This window comes from Hevea brasiliensis, chromosome 2, assembly GCF_030052815.1.
Source record: "Hevea brasiliensis isolate MT/VB/25A 57/8 chromosome 2, ASM3005281v1, whole genome shotgun sequence".
In the NCBI taxonomy this organism is placed as follows: Eukaryota; Viridiplantae; Streptophyta; class Magnoliopsida; order Malpighiales; family Euphorbiaceae; genus Hevea; species Hevea brasiliensis.
In genome coordinates, this window is record NC_079494.1 from 105758879 (window position 1) to 105770936 (window position 12058).

Here is a 12058-nt window from a genome sequence, read left to right on the forward strand (position 1 = left end):
AATTCCTTATTGTGGCATTTCATTTCTCCTTGAAATATTCCCCACTCTCTGACATTTATCACATCTCAAAATAAGTTCCCTCACAATTTTGAACATGTGTGGCCAATGAAATCTAGCTTAAAGTACCTTAGCCACTGTTTCATCCACACTAAAATGACCTCCATAGTCAAAAGAATGACAATGCTCTAAAATATTTTCTATTTCCTCTTCAGGCACACACACTCTAACTAAGCCATCATTACATATTATAAATAACAATGGATCCTCCCATGTGTATAATTTCACACCATGCAAAAATTTCTTTCTCTATTGATAACTCAAATCTAGTAGGAGAAGTCCACATGACAAGTAATTAACAAAATTTGCAAACCATGGCAATGCATTAACAATTATCAACAATTGCTGAGAAAAACTCATCAATTGGTAATTCCTTTTCAATTCCTTCTTTACTCTCATGCTTAATCCTTGATAAATGGTCTGCTATAATATTTTCAGCTCCTTTCTTATCTTTTATTTCTAATTCAAACTTGTGAAGCAATAAAACCCATCTTATTAATCTTAGCTTTGCTTCCTTTTTATTCAACAAATATCTTATGGCAGCATGGTTTGTATAGACAATCACTTTGGATCCAACCAAATATGACCTAACTTATCCACAACAAATACCACAGCTAAAAATTTCTTTTTAGTAATGGCATAGTTCGCTTGAGCATCATCTAACTTTTTGCTGGCATAGTATATTGCATAAGACCTCTTCTCCTTTTTCTGACCAAGCACAGCTCTCATAGCAAAGTCACTAGCACCACACATAACCTCAAATGGAAGTAAGCAATCTGGAGGTTGCATAATAGGTGTTGTTGTTAGAGCTTCTTTCAACCTGTTAAAAGAATCAAGACAAGCTCAGTCAAAATTAAAAGGAACACCATGGTTTAACAAATTTGTAAAAGGTATAGCAATTTTTGAAAAATCCTTTATAAACCGCTGATAGAAACCAACATGCCCAAGAAAACTTCTAATTTCCTTCACTAAAGTTAGAGGAGTCATCTTCTCAATTACTTCTGTCTTAGCTTTATTTACTTCAATTCCTCTATTTGATACTAAATGTCTAAGAACAATGCCTTCTTGTACCATGAAATGATATTTTTCCCAATTTAGCTCCAAATCTATTTTTTCACATCTTTTAAGCACTTTAGATAGGTTAGATTGGCAATCATCAAAAGAAAAACCACATACAGAAAAATCATCCATGAAAACTTCTATAATTTCCTCAATAAAATCAGAGAAAATGGCCATCATATGTCGCTGAAATATAGTTGGTGCATTACAAAGGCCAAAAGGCATCCTTCTATATGCAAATGTACCATATGGACATCTAAATGTGGTTTTCTCCTGATCATTAGGATGTATTGGGATTTGGAAAAACCCAACAAAAATATGAATGTTTTGCTAACCTCTTTAACATTTGATCAATAAAAAGCAAGGGACAATGATCTTTCCTAGTGGCACTGTTAAGCTTCCTGTAATCTATACACGTCCTCCATCCTGTGACTATTCTAGTTGGTATCAACTCATTATTTTCATTTTTCATAATAGTTACACCTCCTTTCTTAGGGACTATATGAACTAGGCTAACCCAACTACTGTAAAAAATGGGATAAATGATCCCAGCATCGAGCAATTTCAAAACTTCTCTCTTTACCACTTCTTTTATATTAGGATTCAACCTTCTTTGTTGTTCTATGGTGGCTTTAAAATTATCTTCTAAAAGAATTTCATGCATGCACAATGTAGGGCTTATACCCTTGATAACATTAATAGTGTAACCAATGACTTTCCTATGTGCTCTTAACTTTCTCAATAGCTTTTCTACTTGCACATCACTCAAACTTGCACTAATGATGACAGGATAAGTAGAATTAGGTCTAAGAAAAGCATACCTTAGTGTAAATGGAAGTGGTTTGAGGTTTACCTGTGGTGCTTCCTTCTCATCTAACAAAGGTGGTTGTGCAACTTCATGTTTTAACTTTTCAACTCGCAAAACTTAATCTCTTGTAATTGCTTGAGTAGCTTCCAAAATTTGAGTAAAAGCCACAACTTTAGGATTTTCATCTTTTGTTGTCTTACTATTTACCAAACATGTAACAATCGTGCTCCAACCACTAGAGGAATTGTCCGCTTTGGCCGTAAGCCTCACGGTTTTATCCCATAGGTGGAGTGGAGAACTTCCCAGGAGGTCACCCATCCTAGGATTTCTCTTAAGCGAGTACGCTTAACCCTGGAGTTCTTCCAACTCTCCAGGCCATTCCACCAAAAGGCGCCTCTAGTGATTAGTTCTCCCATTTTATATATCACTACTTTTTAAACCCAAGACCATCTCCGTGCTTTGCCGATGTGGGATTTGCCTAAGGGGTGAGTGGATTTGGGTACAGTTTATATCTACCATTTTAGCAGTGATGTTCATGGGTGCGATCATACTAGCACTAGTGCACTGGATCCCATCAGAACTCTGAAGTTAAACGTGCTCGGGTGAGAGCAGTACGGTCCCTTAGGCAAATCCCATATCGGCAAAGCACGAAGATGGTCTTAGGTTCAAAAAGTAGTGATATATAAAATAGGGGAACTAATCACTAGAGGCGTCTTTTGGTGGAATGGCCTGGAGAGTTAGAAGAACTCAAGGGTTAAGCGTGCTCACTTGAGAGAAATCCTAGGATGGGTGACCTCCTAAGAAGTTCTCCATTCCACCTATGAGACAAAACCGTGAGGCTTATGGACAAAGTGGACAATTCCTCTAGTGGTTGGAGCCCGATCATTACAATTAGTATCAAAGCCACTCGCGTGTCCTCTTGGCGATGGTGGGGCAAACCTCAGCGAGGATACTGAGTCCCGAAGGGGGGGGAAAAAGGTCCCTTAGGCAAATCCCACATCGACAAAGCACAGAGATGGCCTTGGGTTCAAAAGGTAGTGATATATAAAATGGGGGAATTAATCACTAGATGCGCCTTTTGGTGGAATGGCCTGGAGAGTTGGAAGAACTCCAGAGTTAAGCGTGCTCGCTTGAAAGGAATCTTAGGATGGGTGACCTCCTGGGAAGTTCTCCATTCCACCTATGGGATAAAACCGTGAGGTTTATGGCCAAAGCAGACAATTCCTCTAGTGGTTGGAGCACGATTGTTACAAAACAATTCTCCAAAAGGTCTTTATGATATCTTTTCTTAAATTCTTCTTCCACAATTTCATTAATGACATCTACCCTTAAACAAGGATCAACTTCATGATGTTTTTTCAAAACTTGATTCAAATTGAATTCCACTTCCTCTTCTCCAACTCTTAATGTCAATCTACCATTCTTTACATCAATGATAGCACCAGTTGTAGCTTAGAATGGCCTTCCTAGAATGATAGAAATGTGAGCATCCTCTTCCATTTGAAGAACCATAAACTCCACGATAATGAAAAATTTTTCAACTTTTAAATGCATATTCTCCAAAATTCCCACTGGATATTTACTATAGCGATTAACTAGTTGTAAAGAAATGGTTGTTGGCTTTAATTCTCTAACTTTCAACTTCTCACATATGGATAGCGGCATCAAGCTCACACAATGCTTTGTCAATACTAGTATCTTCAATGTGGCAAGGAATTGAAAAACTTCTTAGATCCTTCAACTTCGGAGGGAGCTTATTTTGCAAGAGAGCACTACATTCCTCTGCCATAGTTTCATAATCTTCTAGCTTCCTCTTATTTGACAAAATTTCTTTCAAGAACTTGGCATATGAGGGCATTTGAGAAATTACATCTGTAAATGGAATGTTGATGTATAACTTCTTCAAAACTTCTAAAAATTTCTCAAACTGTTTATCTAGCTTTGCTTTCTGAAACCTCTGAGGATATGGAAATGGTGGCTTGTGTGGTGGTGACGGCACATACTTCTCTTCAACTTTTTCCTCAGCTTCTTACTTTTTACTTTCTTCCTCATTGACTTCATCATGATTTGAAGTAGACTCATTCTTGTCTTCATCTTCTTTCTTCTTTTCCTCTTTTACCTCATCTTTCTTTTCTTCTCCCATAATTTTTCCACTTCTTAGAATCACTGCCTTGCAATATTCTTTAGGATTCTCTGGTTGGCTTGGAAGTTTCCTTTGTACTTTACTAGAAAAGCTTGTTTGCTGAGCTATTTGATTTTCTAACATTCTGTTATGAGTAGTGAGCTTATCTATCCTTGAAGTTAATTATTGATCATTTCTCCTTGTTTTTATTGAGTAGACAAGAAAGTTTCCACATAGACTTTAAAACTGAATCTTGGTCTAAAGACTGAATTGGCAGTTGTGGAACAAGTGCATTTTGATTCCTTTGTGGTGGAAATCCAGGTGGTACTCTATTTTGCTAAAAATTCTCCTGCTGCTGGAAATTAGAAGGTTGTTGATAATTTTGCTGTCATTGTCCTTGTCGACCTCCCCAAGAAAAGTTAGGGTGGTTCCTCTGTAACGGCCTGGCCCACTAGTGATATTATCTGCTCTGGGTTGAAGCCCTCACGGTTTTAAAACGTGTCACTAGGAGTTACGAACCACCAACTTATAAACCCAGCATCTCTCCCGTGTTTTGCCAATGTGGGATTTGCCTAGGGTGTTACAATCCACCCCCCTTATGGGACTCAGCGTCCTCGCTGAGGTTTGCCCCTCCATCGCTCAAGGTTGTACACGAAGCGATTCTGATACCACAAATGTAATGGCCCGGCCCACTAGTGATATTGTCCGCTCTGGGCTGAAGCCCTCACGGTTTTAAAACGCGTCACTAGGAGTTACGAACCACCAACTTATAAACCCAACATCTCTCCCGTGTTTTGCCGATGTGGGATTTGCCTAGGGTGTTACATCCTCCGTGCCGGATTATATGTAGTAGAATAAGAATTACCAACTGATTTCTTATTGTAATTCCCAATAAAATCAACTTGCTCATTTCCAAACTCTTGCCTATGGGAAGGAAAATCATTAATAAAATTCACATTTCCTGCACTAACAACCTCTGTATGACCGGATTCTCCAATTGAAGCATCAACCTTCATGCTTAACTTATCCATTTTTCTTGTCAAAGCATCAAATTTGGCATTGAACATACTCATGGCATCCAACTCATAAACACCAGCTGATGACTTCTTCATTTCATTCCTTTCACAGCTCTATTGATAATTGTTGTAAGCAATTTTATCAAATACTAAATAAGCTTCATCTTCTGACTTCTCCATAAGATCACCTCCTAAAGATGCATCAACTATATTTCTGATAGCTGGAGAAACACCATTGTAGAAATGTTGAACTAGCATCCATTTAGGGATTCCATGATGTGGACATCTCCTTGGAAGATCCTTGTATCTCTCCCATGCTTCATAAAGACTCTCATCATCCCTTAGCTTGAAAGAAGTTAATTCATTCCTCAATTTTACAGTCTCGCTAGGAGGAAAGTATTGAGCTAAAAAAGCTTGTGACAATTCATCCCAAGTAGTTATAGACCCCAGAGATAATGAATGCAACCACTCCCTAGCATGATCTTTCAAAAAAAAAAGGAAATAATCTCAAATGGATGGCATCATCTAACACTCTATTTATCTTTAGCATGTCACTAATCTCAAGAAAATATACAAGGTGCACATGTGAACTTTCAGTAGGACCTCCCCCAAACTATGCTTGTTGAAACATTTGACAAAGTGATGGCTTCAACTCAAAATTACATGCTTCCACTCTAGGCCTTGTAATACTCGGTCTAAAGTCCTCAAAACTAAGAAAAGCATGATCCTTAATTGTTCTGTTATTATTGTTATTGTTTGCCATAACTTCTATCTCTTGTTGCTCCTGATGTTGCTCATGTTGTCTTTCTTTTTTTTTGATTCTGCTCTCAAAGCCTTAGCTGTCTTCTCAATTTCAAGATCAAAAATTAAATCAATTTCCTCACTTTTTGTTCTTCTCATATAAAAGATAAGTACCTGAAAAACCAAACAAATAAAATCTCAAAGTAAAATAGTAAAGAAAAATTAAAAACAAAAATAAAATGCTCAAATTAACCAAATAATCAATTGTCTAATATCAAATAAAAATCAATTTTCCAGTAACCACGCCAAAAACTTGGTTCGTACTCCACAAATATATAAATTGTTCAAGTAGTAAAGAAAAGATATCATCCAACAGGGGTTTGTTGTTTGAGTATCAAACTATAAAAGTTACGATTATTTGGGCTATCAATAAGTTGTGTCAAATAGTAAAGTAAAAGATGCAGCTATTTAAATTTAGAAAATAAGAAAATTATAATAAGGTAAGCAATTAAATTTTTAAACACTATTCTAATTTATTAAAATTCTAGCAAGTGAATAAAGATTTGATTAATTAATGGCAAAGTTGATTTTAGAGTTGAGGTTCAAGAAGTAAATTTCATTGGGATTTGGATAGGGAACATCAATTTTAAGGGAAATACAAGTTTGAAGGAAGTTGATTCTGATTTCCTTTAATTTCTCTTTCAAGCAAACTAAAGAGTATTTTAAATGAAATTAAACTCCATTTTTATACGATGTTTAATTACTCAAAACCTTTTAAGTGCTTTAATCAACTTGAAATTCCTCTTAACCTACTAGTTTATCTCTAACACTAGGTGATTAAGTTCATTATCTTAATTATCTATCATATATTTTTACCTCTCAGTCTTTCAATCTAAGATTAGGAATAAAACTCAAAGGGCACCAATAATGGGCATATAAATAGGTAACAAGATAAAAATCAAAACTTATATATATATATATATTAAAATCTTGTTAAAACCAGTCCAAATCTATAAATAAAACGTAAATCATTACACCCAACTCTGAAATCTTAAGTATCTACTCACTCTTGTTTATATTTACAAGTAGAAAATATGAAATAAAGCAAGAAAATATGAAAATAAGACTAAAAATTAAATCAATTTCCTCACTTTTTATTCTTCTCATATAAAAGATAAGTACCTGAAAAACCAAACAAATAAAATCTCAAAGTAAAATAGTAAAGAAAAATTAAAAGCAAAAGTAAAATGCTCAAATTAACTAAACAATCAATCGTCTTATATCAAATAAAAATCAATTCCCCGGCAATGGCGCCAAAAACTTGGTTCGTACTCTAACAATATACAGATTGTTCAAGTAGTAAAGAAAAGATATTGTCCTACAGGGATTTGTTCTTTGAGTACCAAACTATAAAAGTTACGATTAGTTGGGCTATCAATAAGATGTGTCAAACAGTAAAGTAAAAGATGCAGCTATTTAAATTTAGAAAATAAGAAAATTATAATAAGGTAAGCAATTAAATTTCTAAACACTATACTACTTTATTAAAATTCTAGCAAGTGAATAAAATTTGATTAATTAATGGCAAAGTTGATTCCAGAGTTGAGGTTCATGAAGTAAATTTCATTGGGATTTGGATAGGGAAAACCAAGTTTAAGGGAAATACAAGTTTAAAGGAAGTTGATTCTTATTTCCTTTAATTTCTCTTTCAAGCAAACTAAAAAGTATTTTAAAAAAAATTAAACTCCATTCTTATGCGATGTTTAATTACTCAAAACCCTTTAAGTGCTTTAATCAACTTGAAATTCCTCTTAACCCACTAGTTTATCTCTAACACTAGGTGATTAAATTCATTATCTTGATTATCTATCATAGATTTTCACCTCTCGGTCTTTCAATCTAAGATTAAGAACAAAACCCAAAGGGCACTAACAATGGGCATGTAAATAAGTACACAAGATAAAAAATCAAAACTTATATATATTAAAATCTTATTAAAACCAGTCCAAATCCATAAATAAAACTTAAATCATTACACCTAACTCTGAAATCTTAAGTATCTACTTACTCATATTTATATTTACAAGTATAAAATATGAAATAAAGTAAGAAAACATGAAAATAAGATTAAAAATAAAAGAACCCAGAAGAAAAAGAATCAAATCTCTAAGGAATAGTAGCTAAAAACGTCACTTTGGAGGTGGCCTTCCTTCAAATGTATCGTTCTGCACTATTTTCCTTCAAGAAGATTTTCTCTCTCTTTCTCCTTATGGTAAAAATGAGAATATGATACTTATATATCTCCTAAAGTTTTGCCCTAAAATTGGTCTCTAAAAGGATAAAGACAAAATATGTAAAAGGTGTGAAAAGAGAAAAATTTTCCATGTCAACACATCTGCCAGCATCATCTAACATGCCTTATGTTGAATTCAGTTATTTTCAGCATACCTTATATTAATTCGGAAGATGAGCTTTTAGGTTCTGCACGACCAGCTACACGGAGCATATCAAAGTCCTTGAAACTTTTAGCAAGTTTGGTTTCAAAAATTCTGTCTACACAACTCTGTATTGAATCTACATGCCTCATGTTGATTTCTATTAACTGACTCTTAACTTCACGCACCCTTTAACACAGGGCATGTTGACGCCCTTGAAAATCTCGACTGGTCTTCTTTTTTAGGAGAATTTTTTTCATTTTTCTCACCACTTTAAGCTTCTAAATCACTTTGAATTCCTTCCATATGTACCTTTTTGCTTTTAAATCATATTGAAAGCTATCAAAAACATCAAAAATCTAAAAATCAAATATAATGAAACTAAAATTAATAAATTAACTAAAATAAGATAGAAATCATAAAAATACTAAATTAAAAAGGGAAAAATAGATGCAAAATTACCCTAAAATACCTATATAAAATGAGGTTATCAACTTTTGATTGAAACTCATTTTTATTGATAATGTTTGATTTGGATTTTATAGAGTTTGAGTTTGTTTTTGTTAATATGAGTGGCTAAATATTTTGGCTAGAGATTTTGATGTAGCTTGACTAAGTATTTTATTAATTTTGGTCTATTTTCTCTATTTTAGCAATTAATGATTATTTTGATTTTAATGCTTTTAAGTGTTTGATATAATGTTTGAATGATCTTTTATTTATGATTTGGTTGAGAAACATTTTATGAATCTCATTAGAATACCCATTAACATAGTTGTTTGGCTAAGAGTGAAAACTAAGGCTAATTGCTATGAGGTATTTTAATAATTCTGATTTTTAATGTTTTACTTAATCAAATAATTCTTATTGGAATTTGAGTTATCTTGGTTAATTGAAAGGTTTAATAATGCTTGGGAAGAATTATTAGATATTTTTGTGTTATTACCCTTGCTAAAATAGTTAAATTGATCATATAACAAAATTGAGTAAAATTATATAATGGGTGAAGTGAAATCAAAATCTCTAACCCTCTTTTAATTTATTTTAAAATCTTTTCTTTGTTTCTTATATTAATTAATTTTCAAATGAATTCATTTTAATTTAATTATTATTAATATTAACTTTAAATTATTTTAATTTCTTTCATTCAAATTAATTCGATCCTCGAGATATTAATAAAATTAACATACATTTCAACAATTAAACACAATTATCGGAAACAATATCTTATTCGTGCGATTCCGTGCCCTTGCGGATACGGATTAGCAACATCACCCATGATAATTTCCTTTCAAGCAGAGTAGAGCATAGCATAACCCATCTTGCCTCACCCAGAGCAGACCCATACACCACCATCACATTCACTCCCCTGTCTCACTTACCCCTTTGTTTTTTCCTTTCTTAAATCCATTTTTGGCTTCGTTTAGAGATTCCAGACCAACGATCCCCATTCACATCTCTGATACATACATTTTGCATAGTCATTTAGATTTAATTTCATAGCCATTTTATTTGATTATTAGTCACTTTTAGCTAATTTCATTAGTTATTTAGATAGTTTTTCATAATTGCTAATTTTGGATTAATTTGTAATTTTTACTTTGTTTTGTAGGAAGAATGGTGTTTTTGAGGGACTAAAAAGAAATTTTGCCATTGAGGAGTGATTTCTACAACCAAAGATGTCAAAAACAAGTTTTAAAGTTGAAGTATACATTGGCCAAATTGCGCATAACTTGCTGCATAAGTTGTGCAGTTCTGCACAAGGAGAAGAAACAATGTCCCAAACCTCCCGAAATCTGCATAAGTTGCCGCATAACTTATGCAGATTCGTGCCTTGCTTATGCGACCTCACAAAAAACTGCATAACTTATGCAGTCTTGCACCCTGCTCATGCAGCTTCGCACAGAGAGCTAGAAACTAGCCGAAAACTGCATAAGGGACTGCATAACTTATGCAGTCCACTTATGCAGTTCCATAAAGTCTTCATAATGAGCTGGCAGAAGATTACCTCATAAAAAAACACCTTAAACACACCATTTTAGGGCTCCTTGTCAGAGAAAAAGATATAAATAGACCTTTATCCCATTTTAGAAGGGGAGGAAAAAGGAAAAAAAGAGGAGCAGCAGCTGAAGAGTCAAAAAGAAGCTCAAACATCACCCCCTCCAATTTCCAGACAGATTTGAAGTTTTCTTTCCTTTCTTGCATATTTCTTACCTTTCTTGTATTGGGTTTCTTAGTTCTTAGCTTAGATTAAGGTTTTATTTCCATATTAACTCAGAATATCTTGTAAATATTATGGATAGTGAGTAGTTTTCATTAGATTCTGGAGTTGGGATGTAATATTTGAGATATTTTGTGGATTTTGATTAGGTAAACTATATTTTGTGGTCTTAATGAGTTTTATTCATTTCTTGTGTGCTCAATGACATGCTTAGTGTAGGATCCCATTAAGTGATGTTCTTAATCCATGGCTGAGGCACCGAAAGGAGAAAGCCTTGTGATAGATAATCAAGAAATTGGACTTAATTAACTTAGATCTAGAAATAGACTAAGGATTAAGAGGATTTACAGATTAATTAAGGAACTTAATGGGTCTTGATTAACTTTAACTCTACGAAAGTAGGATTAGATTGATTAAGGCACTCTTTGTCCCACTCGAAAGGGTATTCAAAGGATTTAAGAATTAATCTCCTTAAAACCCGTAAGTTCCACAAGATTGGATAACCAATTTAAAAATCCCAAAATAGCTTGAATATGAATTCCCGAACTCCAGAATCGCCTTTTTATCATTGTTAATTTCTAATTGAATTTAATTGCTTGCCAATTTAAATCTTACCACATTTCAATTTGCTTATTTAAATTTGATGCAAACTTAGTTAATTCATTACATTGTCGAATAAATTATTGATTTTGCACATATATATTTCATACTTCAATATCCATCAATTTATTGCTTTAATTTCAAAAATAGTTCAAATTAGTCAAATTTTTATATCAAAAATTCAATCATTAACACAACTCCTCGTGGGAACGATATCTTTTCTATATTATTTGTACGACCTGTGCACTTGCGGTTGGGCCACATCAAGTTTTTGGCACCGTTGCCAATGAGTTATTTGTTTAAGATTGAATTCTTGATTATTTTAGTTGTTTATAGTTTTATCTTTGTTATCTTTTCATTTTGTGTTTGTTTGTTCTTTTTAGGTACTCTTAATCTTTTATGAGAAGAGCTAGAAGCACAAGTGACACATCCTTATTGTTTAATCCTGAAATTGAGAAATTTTGTAAAGCCAACAAGAAAGAAACCAAAAAAAGGAAAGAAGCTTTGAGAGAAACTGAAATTGAAGCAGACATGGCTGATAAAAGAATTAGAATTGGTGGTGGTAATGTTGGAAATGATCGAAACAATGAAAATGTAGCCCAAGGTGAAGAGGTTGTAAATGCTAATGTGCCTAGGGCAAGTATGATGGATCATGCTTTTCCTTGTTTTGATGACTTGAGAGAGAGCATAGCAAGACCAAGAATTGATGCAAATAGCTACAAGATGGATTTTGGGGTTCTTCAAATGATTCAAAATTCCCAATTTGGGGGACATCCTTCTGAAAATCCACACACACATCTAAAGAAGTTTGCTATGATTTGTGATATGCAAAAACAACCTGGAGTATCTGATGATGCAGCAAAATTGAAGCTATTCCCATTCTCTTTGAAGGATAGAGCATTGGATTGGCTTGACTCTTTACCTCACAATTCCATTACAAATTGGGAGCAACTCACTGATGCATTTCTTGCACAATATTTTCCACCTGGAAAAACTCAA

The 12058-nt window shown here is 33.7% G+C and overlaps 1 non-coding gene across 1 annotated transcript; it reads left to right on the plus strand.

The window, feature by feature from the left end:
• Window positions 1-5330: 5330 nt before the first annotated feature.
• On the plus strand, window positions 5331-5437 carry LOC131178271 (small nucleolar RNA R71). The gene has a single exon (XR_009147405.1). It is a non-coding gene; the product is annotated as a small nucleolar RNA R71 (small nucleolar RNA).
• The last annotated feature ends 6621 nt before the right edge of the window (window positions 5438-12058 follow it).